Here is a 9,415-nt window from a genome sequence, read left to right on the forward strand (position 1 = left end):
AGATGCCACTTCGTTTGTGATTGGTACATGTTTGGTTTGTTGGTCAACAGCACAGGCCAGTGCGACTGAAGGGCCGAAGAAATTGTTGCGGGCGACACTTCGGAAGAGCACTGTTGTCGAAATCAGAACATCATGATCCAGTATACACTTTCCCGTTATAGAGTTCTACAAACAAGAGCGTGGACAAGCTTTTGCGATGCATATCATTCTGGCCTGTCAGGCTTCCAGGGAGTTAGGAACGCAGCAGTCGAAATACAAAGAACGTGATTCGAGTAGCAGTCTGTCAGGAAACACCATTTTAAGGTGTACAATACACTAGATTGCTTCATGAACACTAAATACCCTCAGGCAAAGCATTTCAAAGATTTACGTGATGGATGAGATAGAGTGCTGACTTTAAAATTACAAATATTTTAACGCCGTGAAAGATCGTTACTGCCCCGTCTCCCTACTACTTTCTCTCTCTCTCTCTCACTCTCGCTCGCTCTGTCTCTCTCTCTCTCACTCTCGCTCGCTCTGTCTCTCTCTCTCGCGCGCTCTCTCTCTCTCTCTCTCACTCGCTCTGTCTCTCTGTCTCTTTCTTCCTCTCCCTATCTCTAGAAACTGTCCATAAGAGAATATTCACTGTCACACGAACTTCCTCCAACCAAGAATATAGCGCTCATCCAGTAGTGAGTGCGTCATCAGCACGACCAGGGCACAGCCGTGGACCGGAACGTGGCTTATACCGAGTTAGTCCCCGCTCTGAATTACACAGGGTAGAGGTGTGGGTTTTGTAAAAACGGTCCAGAGAATAGCTTCCGCTTGTCCCCTATAAATCAGCAGCCTTGCAGTTATTAGCTCTAACCGTTTTCGTCGCCCGCCGCTCTGTCCTATCTATTACTAGCAGAGAGCGGGCGGGTCCTTTCCGGAAAGGTTAAATGGTTTGGAAGAGCTCCGCTATTGCGGGCCCTGCTGCCGCCGTGTGAACCTATAATGTTCTTTTCCTAGTTGGAACAAGCTGCACGTTCCACGACAACTGTAGTATAGATCTCGTTTCCGCTGTAAAGCGTATTTTTAACACGCCGTTAGATTCAAAGACAGGACTCTGATGTACCTATTACTCCCTCATTTATTCGTACATCTGCTTCTGCGTGATGTACGAGACCTCGCAAAAACTATGCAATGTTGACATATGTGCAAAGGGAATGAAGAAAAAATCGTGTTGATTAAGTCAGGCGCTTATTTGGCAGAACACAAATGTAGTCACACTGGAAGTGGGCAGAAACTATTTACTAGTAAGCACTGTCACAAGCATGAGACTGACAGCGTTATGCTATTAGTGAAATGAAGAAGGCATCAGTATGTAACTGGTGTCAAGCTAAGACGTCAAACGTACAATCTAAGAAAATAAATAAACAAAAGAAACGACGTACCACGAAGCGATTATCCGAATGGAACGGAGATCCGTATACGTCATGTACGCGTACAGACAAACAAATGATTACAAATGGTTCAAATGGCTCTGAGCACTATGCGACTTAACTTCTGAGGTCATCAGTCGCCTAGAACTTAGAACTAATTAAACCTAACTAACCTAAGGACATCACACACATCCATGCCCGAAGCAGGATTCGAACCTGCGATCGTAGCGGTCGCTCGGCTCCAGACTGTAGCACCTAGAACCGCACGGCCACTCCGACCGGCAAATGATTACAATTTGTGAAAAACTGGATGAGCCATCTCCGGGTCTTCGGCTTGGCATTGATCTACAGAGTTGTAGAATGTCCTGCTGATGGATATCATGCCAAATTCTGTCCAATTGATGCTTTAGATCCGGAGCTAGTTGGAGAGAACCGGCGACCTTGCTGGCCAAAATAGGGTTTGGCAAGCATAATAAATGTAAATGTCATGTGACTAGGGTCTGCCGTCGGGTAGACGGTTCGCCGGGTGCAAGTCCTTCGATTTGACGCCACTTGGGCAACTTGCGCGTCGATGGGTATGAAATGATAATCATTAGGACAACACAACACCCAGTCCCTGGGCGCAGAAAATCTCCGACCCAGCCGGGAATCGAACCCAGACCCTTAGGATTCACATTATGTAGCACTGACCACTCAGCTATTGGGGGCGGACGGTAAGCATGATGAAAAGCAGTGGAACCTCCCACCGTGCATGTCTCACCCAGCATGTCTTGTCATGAAGGGCAACAAAACCGGGCATAGACTGTCGCCGACGTACCGCTGCGCTGTAAGGTGCCGCGGTTGACAACCAAAGGGTTCCTGCTATGGTACCACTGACCATCACTGGCGGTTGTCCGATCATATGGCGGGCGACAGTCAGGTTGGTATCCCAATGCTGTTCAGGGCGTCTCCAGTCACGTCTTCGACCTGGAATCTCATTGACTGGAGTAGAATTGTCTTCAATGATGAGTCCCGCTTCGACCAGCGAACAACTCATAAACAAACGGCGCTTTTGTAAGTCGTCTACGGCCCACCCTAGACCGCAGTAAATGCAAAAGAAACAAACGAATTGCTCAGTTTTTCTGGGATGGAGGATGTGTGTAATATTTAAAGTTTGACCATGTACTGTAGGGTAGCTACAGTACGACTTTTTTTCCTCTGGCTAAAAGGTATCCAAAACAATTCACTCCTTATCAACAGAACCTGAGGTGTGATCCCCGAAAAATCGTATTTTCTTGCGCATCTCTTTGGAACCACTTGTTTTTATCAAGAACATTATCCAAAGTTGCTTATAGCTCAGCACTACCAAAGAATGCATAGCAATTCAAGTTAAGTATATCCCATTTGTTTAGTGTACATACTATAAATAATGTGTTACCTCGTTTTGGACAACTACTTCAATAGCGTGAGTCGTAGTAAAAATTGCTGTTTTGAAATGCGCGCCGCAGCGCGTAGTGTAAAGCAGTCGCCCTCTGTTGCTGGCGGTGGCGCCGCTGTGGCAATCGCAGCTTTGGTGTCTCCCTCTGGTGTGAAAGGGGAAAGGTAGCAAGTTCACGTGCATTTAAGGGGCGCTATGAGCTCGGTAGTTGGTCAGTCACTCTGAGTTAGTCTGTCAGTCTCGGGGATTTGGTCAGTCGGAGTGAGGCTAGGGGGTCAGTCTCTCAGTCTGAGTCTGCAGTCTCGGCGAGTCTGGTCACTTGGTCAGGCGGAGTGAGTCTGGGTCAGTCAGTCGTCACCGGTTCCTGGTCTGTCTCTCGTTCGCATTTGTGCGGCAGTCAACGTCTGTTTGTCGTCCGGAGTACTAGTATGTGTTAGCCGCCAGTTTGCTCGAGTTTGTTTAGGCAATGGACATTGGCGGTTGGATCGATCGGTTGGTCGGTCGCGCACTGGGACACAAGATGACTTGTCCGTCTTGAGCGTCGGCGCATGTTGAGGTCGCCACGGCAGTCCAGTGGGGCGCGCCGTATAGCGAGGGGTAGTGGCTTCGCGGCCGACACGAGAGGAGCCAACCTACGACATCGGTCTGCCCGGTGCGAGCTGCGACTCCGTGAGACTGGAGATCGGCACGCCTTCCTGCGTCCGTTGAAGCGTCTGGCAGCGGACGGTTCGGGAGAGCGTTTTGGGGGTCCTGCGCCAGACATCGCGAGTTTTAGAAGTTAAGTGATTTGTGATATGTTGTTTCATTTACTTGTTAAATTCTACTTATTTTCTTGGTCAGTCTCTCGTCCCCAGCTTGCTCGTCTGTCTCCCGTCCGCATTTGTTAGGAAGTTAGTGTCTGTCTGTCGGTCTGCCATACATTAATAGCTGCCTCTGTCATGTTTGTCGGATTCGGTGTTAACGAATTTATTGCTTAAAGGCCGAATTCTTGAAATATGTTTTTATCTTGCCTATCATCTTGCGAGGTGGTATATGTGTAATGTAGAACATGTACATTTTATGTAAGTCTGCATTTTATGGGTTTTATTTAGTCATTTTAGGTTGTAAGGTTGCCACCCTTCCACCATAAGAGTCCTTAAAAAATTGCACTTTCGGTGGCAGATAATTTGAGTGTTGTACCATTTCCATCCCTCTTACGGGGTGCATAGTTTACGTGTTTGTGTGAGTTGTTAAAATTTTTTTAGTTTAAAGTAATCTGGTGTGTTGCAGATTTGCACCAGTGTACTCTTTCAGAGGTTGTTGTGAGCGGTCATGACTACGGCCGTGTTAAAAGGGAGCAGGCAAGCTTCTCAGCCCGAAGGCTCCTACTGTTAATATTGTTCTTTCTGCACCTACATAAAATTGTAACTTGATATTTCGAGGGTCCTTTTCTGCTTATAATTTTTAAATCTGTTTTTGAAAAGCTTTTAGGAATAAAATTCACAATTGTTAAAAGTAATTTTATTTTCCATCAGTTACTTCCTGGCAACTACTTCCACGCTCACCAAGTGTGATTAAATGTGTTAATGTTCTTGATGAATCGCTAGTAAATAAAGTAAATTCTTTAAGAAAAGATTTTGAAATTAATTTCACGGTTCATAGCCAACACATCAAATGCCTCAGTTTTCAGTTATATGGGTATGATGGAGTAAAACATTAAAAACAGTCGACATATCAGGGGTGTGCTTGTTCCGTTGCTCCATATCCTCTAGCGTTTCAATAGACGCCGTAAATGAAACCGAAATGTACGTCAAAGTATACTGCTGTACTGTATGTACTGGTATGACACTGCCGACCGCACCTCCCTTTGTGTATTTTGCCATTACTTTGTGTACTAAGCAGACAAATATGCTCAGATAACGTATGGTTTGTTGGAGAAAGCGACTCGTTACTGATCACCCCTCCACCGTCTGTTCGCTGTGTTCGTGAACCACAGCGGAGGTTGCACTGGCAGCAGGCAACCTCTTCATGCAAGAGAGCGTGGACCGCTTGTAACATGAAGCTTGTGGGTAAATGCGGTCCATTGATTCTTTTCCACAGTGGATGTCGGTGAATTGTCTGTGACAGCCGTGACGAGACGACCCTCTCCTCCCTTTCCTACACACAACTGTGAATTCTGTGCCACGGTGCCATGTAGCTGCCGACTTCAGTTGACCCCTGGTTCCATAACTAAATGGCAGCACTCCGGGAAGTTTGAATTAAACTACTCGCGGGCATCTGCATTGCATATGTCGTAGAGTTCAGTATCCCAATATGCAACTCCATTATATGACTGCTTGCAGCGTCAATATTCAGCGGAGAGCTACACTTACATACACTAGGGTGTTCCTTGTTTTGCAACTCCAGTATTTCTGAGCACTCATCCTCCAATATTGCTTGAATGACTCTAAAACTGTTATTCCTATATGTCATGCTGACGGAGTTGTTTATTTTTCTACGGTTCGTGGCGCACGTATTTTTCAGTGTTCATCTACGATGTCACATCAATCACGCAGCGCCAAGGAACGTGTGTTTTTCATGGGAGGTACAAAACATCAAATAACTGAACACAAATTACCATCAAATATACAAGAGCTTGAGATTTTATTTTATACTAGCGATCCCGACAATGCTTTGCAGTTGTTAAATATTTCTGGGAATTAGATATACGCTCTAATGTCCCGCTCTCTTTATCCTTAACCAGCTCTCCGCTTTATCTGCCCTCTGCCCTTCTTCTCCTCCGCACTCTCTCTTTCATCTCCTCCTATCCCCTCTCTACGTCCATTCATTCCCTCGCCCCCCCCCCCCCCCTCAACCTTCTCTGGCCATGTCCTCTTTCCCATTCTCTCTCATCTTGAGACTTGTTTATTGTTATTGCCAACGAAACCTTCATTGGAAATTCAAGTCGCTTGAAATGAACGGCTAAATCGGTTGGGATCATTGGTATGCAAAGTATGAAAGACCCCTCCTGCTGTTGGATCTTTTAACATTTTTAAATGTTCGGGTAATAAGTTGCCATCTCTTTAATCCACGAATAGATGATCAATGCAGCTAGCCGCTATCTCTGTGTAATGTCTTGTCTGTATAGACGTGTATCTGTTGTCTTTAAGATCCCTTCACCTTCACATTCTTGTAACGCCTTTTTTTGATTTTCGGTAATTTAATTGATTTATTCTAGCTAAAGTATTATTTTTGCCATGAGTGAGAAGTGCCTGACTTGCCGTAGAATTGTTAGTTCCGGGGTTTGGTATGATGGATGCAATAGTTTTTTTCATTGGGGGGACTGCAGTGGCGTGGGTATCGGGAAAGTGGATCAGGCTCATCAGTGGTTATGTAGGATTTGCAGCAGAGATAGGAAGATAGTGGAACAGGAAGGGAAAATTGCTTTCCTTCAGGCTGAGCTAGATCAGGCTAGGGAAGATCTGGACAGGTTAAGGATGGAGGAGGGCAAAGAGAGGGGAAGTGGCAACAGGTAACAGAAGGAACAGGCCTAGAACTAAGTCTGACAGTTTTGTGGTGAATGTCAAAAATAAGTTTGACCTGTTGCTTCAGTTAGAAACTGATGACCCCCAAGCAGAGGTAGGTGTAGACAGGACACGACAAACTTTCAATAGGAAATTGAAAAAGAATGTAGGAAAGTCATCGAAAAGGAAAAAAGTTTTGTTGTTAGGCAGTTCTCATGTCAGAGGTGTAGGCCAACTTCTGCAGGAGGAATTAGGACCAGAATACCAGGTCACAATTTTTTTCAAACCAAGTGCTAGTCTGGATCAGGTCACAGCGGATTTAGGTTCACTCTGTAAAGGATTTAACAGGGAAGACACCGTGGTTATTGTGGGAGGGCCAGGGAACAGTATCGACAGAGATCCTGGGTACAGCATAGAGTGTGACGTTGTAAAGATTGCGTCGGCATCGAGACACACCAATGTTCAATTTGTATCTGTCCTGAGACGCCATGGACCAGCCTCATTGGAACTCTTCTGTTGGGAGAGTTATTTTGGAGTTGGAACGGCTGCTTGGGTCCGGTGCGGGGACTCGTATTGGTGTGGTTCCTGTTGATTCTCTGAGTAGGTGGGACTATACAAGGCACGGCCTACATCTCAACAGGAAAGGGAAAGGTAAGCTGGCTGGGGTAATAGCAGGAAATTTAAGGGGGGAGGCACTGCCATGAATGGTAAAATACCAGTGGTTACAGGTGTTGGAGCAGCACCTCTTTTAGGATAGGTAAGACAGAAAGATGTCAAGTTCTGCGAGAGGTCAGGATTGAAACAAATCTTCAGTTTAGGAAAGAAATTAAACAGCACAATTCTAGCACATTGGATCACCAATCACAGCTGTCAATTATAAATTTTCACCAATCACCAGAAATTTTATCTCCACCAAGTTGTATCAAAGTCCTAGGTAATTGCATTAATGAATTAGTCACCCAACCCAGTTCACATAATCTGCCTCTCTCAACAGCATGTGACCACTGGTATAGGAACTAGGCCTAAGCACAATGAGAAACTCAGACAGGAGAGTACTGCAAATGTTAGAATAAGGAAATGTTCTCATAAAAGTATAATTAAAAATAATGTAAGTATATTTCATCAAAATATTGGGAGTTTAAAGAATAAAATAGATGAGCTTCTGGTTTGTTTAGAAGATTTAGAAGCTGAGGATGAAATAGATGTACTATGCCTGTCTGAGCATCACATTGTTACTGATATGGATAAGGTAAATGTAAGTGGATATAAGCTCTCTGCACATGTAATTAGAGAAAATAGGGAGAAAGGAAGAGTTGCCACATATGTCAAAAGTTATCATTGTGCAAAAAGTATAGAAACAAAAAAGTTTTGTGTAGAGAAACATATAGAAGCATGTGCCTGTGAGCTGAAATTAAATAAAGGCACATTTATAATTGTAACTGTATATAGCTCCCCATCGGGAAATTTTCATCTATTTCTGAAAAATTTGGACTCCTTGTTGTGCTGTCTGTCAGACAGGGGGAAGCAAATTATTATTTGTGGGGACTTCAATGTAGATTCTTTGAAAGAGGGTAATAGGAAAAATGACCTTTAAGTATTACTCGGTTCTTTCAATTTGACACCTGTTATTGATTTTCCTACTCGGGTGGTAAAGGATAGCAGCTCACTGATACATAACTTCTTTATAGACCAAGATACGTTTAACCAGATAAATGCTCAGCCTGTTGAGAATGGTCTTTCTGATCATGGTGCACAGCTAGTTACAATATATGACATAGCTCCATTCAACAGTACTAAACAGTCTTCCAAAGTAGTACGTTCAGTCAACGATTTAACAATTGCAAATTTCAGGGAAAGCCTACAGAAGTTAGACTGGGATGAGGTGTACCGCGAACCTGATACCAATTTAAAATATAATTTATTTCATGACACTTTCGTAAATGCATTTGAAAACTTATTCCCCAAGAAAATAGCTAAATATACTCGTAAGAAACCATGTAACAAACCATGGCTTATTAAGGGTATAAAAATATCTTGTAACCGGAAAAGGGAAATGTATCTGACAGCAAAAAAGAGTAGTGGCCCAGATACTAACAAACATTATAAAAACTACCATGCTATATTAAGAAAAGTTATTAAAAAATCCAGGAGTATGTGTATCATGTCTCAAATCATAATAAAATTAAAACAATTTGGAATATTATTAAAAGAAAAACAGGTCAACCAAGAGCACAGGAAGACAGTATTACCATCAAATTGAATGAAAACTTTACGAACAAAGTCACAAGCTGAAAATATTTTTAATAATCATTTTCTAAATGTTGTGGATATAGTAGGATCCAGGTGTTCATTAGAAGATGCTAGGCTGTTAATGGAAGAGGCCATACCTATGCAATTTGATACAATTGAAATCTCACCCACATCCCCCTCTGAAATTAGGAAATTAATAAACTTGCTTAACATTGTTCACATGGAATTGATGGCATTTCCAGCAAAATACTAAAAGCTTGTTCTCAACAAATAAGTAAGATTCTCAGCCACTTGTGTAACAGCTCTCTGGGACAGGGGATTTTCCCTGATAGACTGAAATATCCTATTGTTATACCTTTGCATAAAAAAGGAGATGGATCTGATGTCAACAATTACCGTCCAATCTCCCTTCTAACAGCTTTATCCAAAATTTTTGAGAAAGTAATGTATTGAAGAGTAGCTTCACATATCTGTAAAAATGAAGTACTAACAAAATGTCAGTTTGGTTTCCAAAAAGGTTTTTCAACAGAAAATGCCATATATGCTTTCACCAATCAAATTCTGAATGATCTGAATAACCAAACACCACCCATTGGGATTTTTTGTGATCTCTCAAAGGCTTTTGATTGTGTAAATTATCAAATTCTGCTAGACAAGCTCAAGTATTGTGGCATGAGTGGGACAGTGCACAAATGGTTTAATTCGTACCTAACTGGAAGAGTGCAGAAAGTTGAAATAAGATCAGCAAATTCCTCAAACTGGGGAACTATCAAGAATGGGGTTCCACAAGGGTCGGTCTTGGGTCCTTTGTTGTTCTTAATATATATTAATGACTTGCCATTCTATATTCATGAAGTTAGTTC

Source organism: Schistocerca nitens, chromosome 9 (assembly GCF_023898315.1).
Source record: "Schistocerca nitens isolate TAMUIC-IGC-003100 chromosome 9, iqSchNite1.1, whole genome shotgun sequence".
Taxonomy (NCBI): domain Eukaryota; kingdom Metazoa; phylum Arthropoda; class Insecta; order Orthoptera; family Acrididae; genus Schistocerca; species Schistocerca nitens.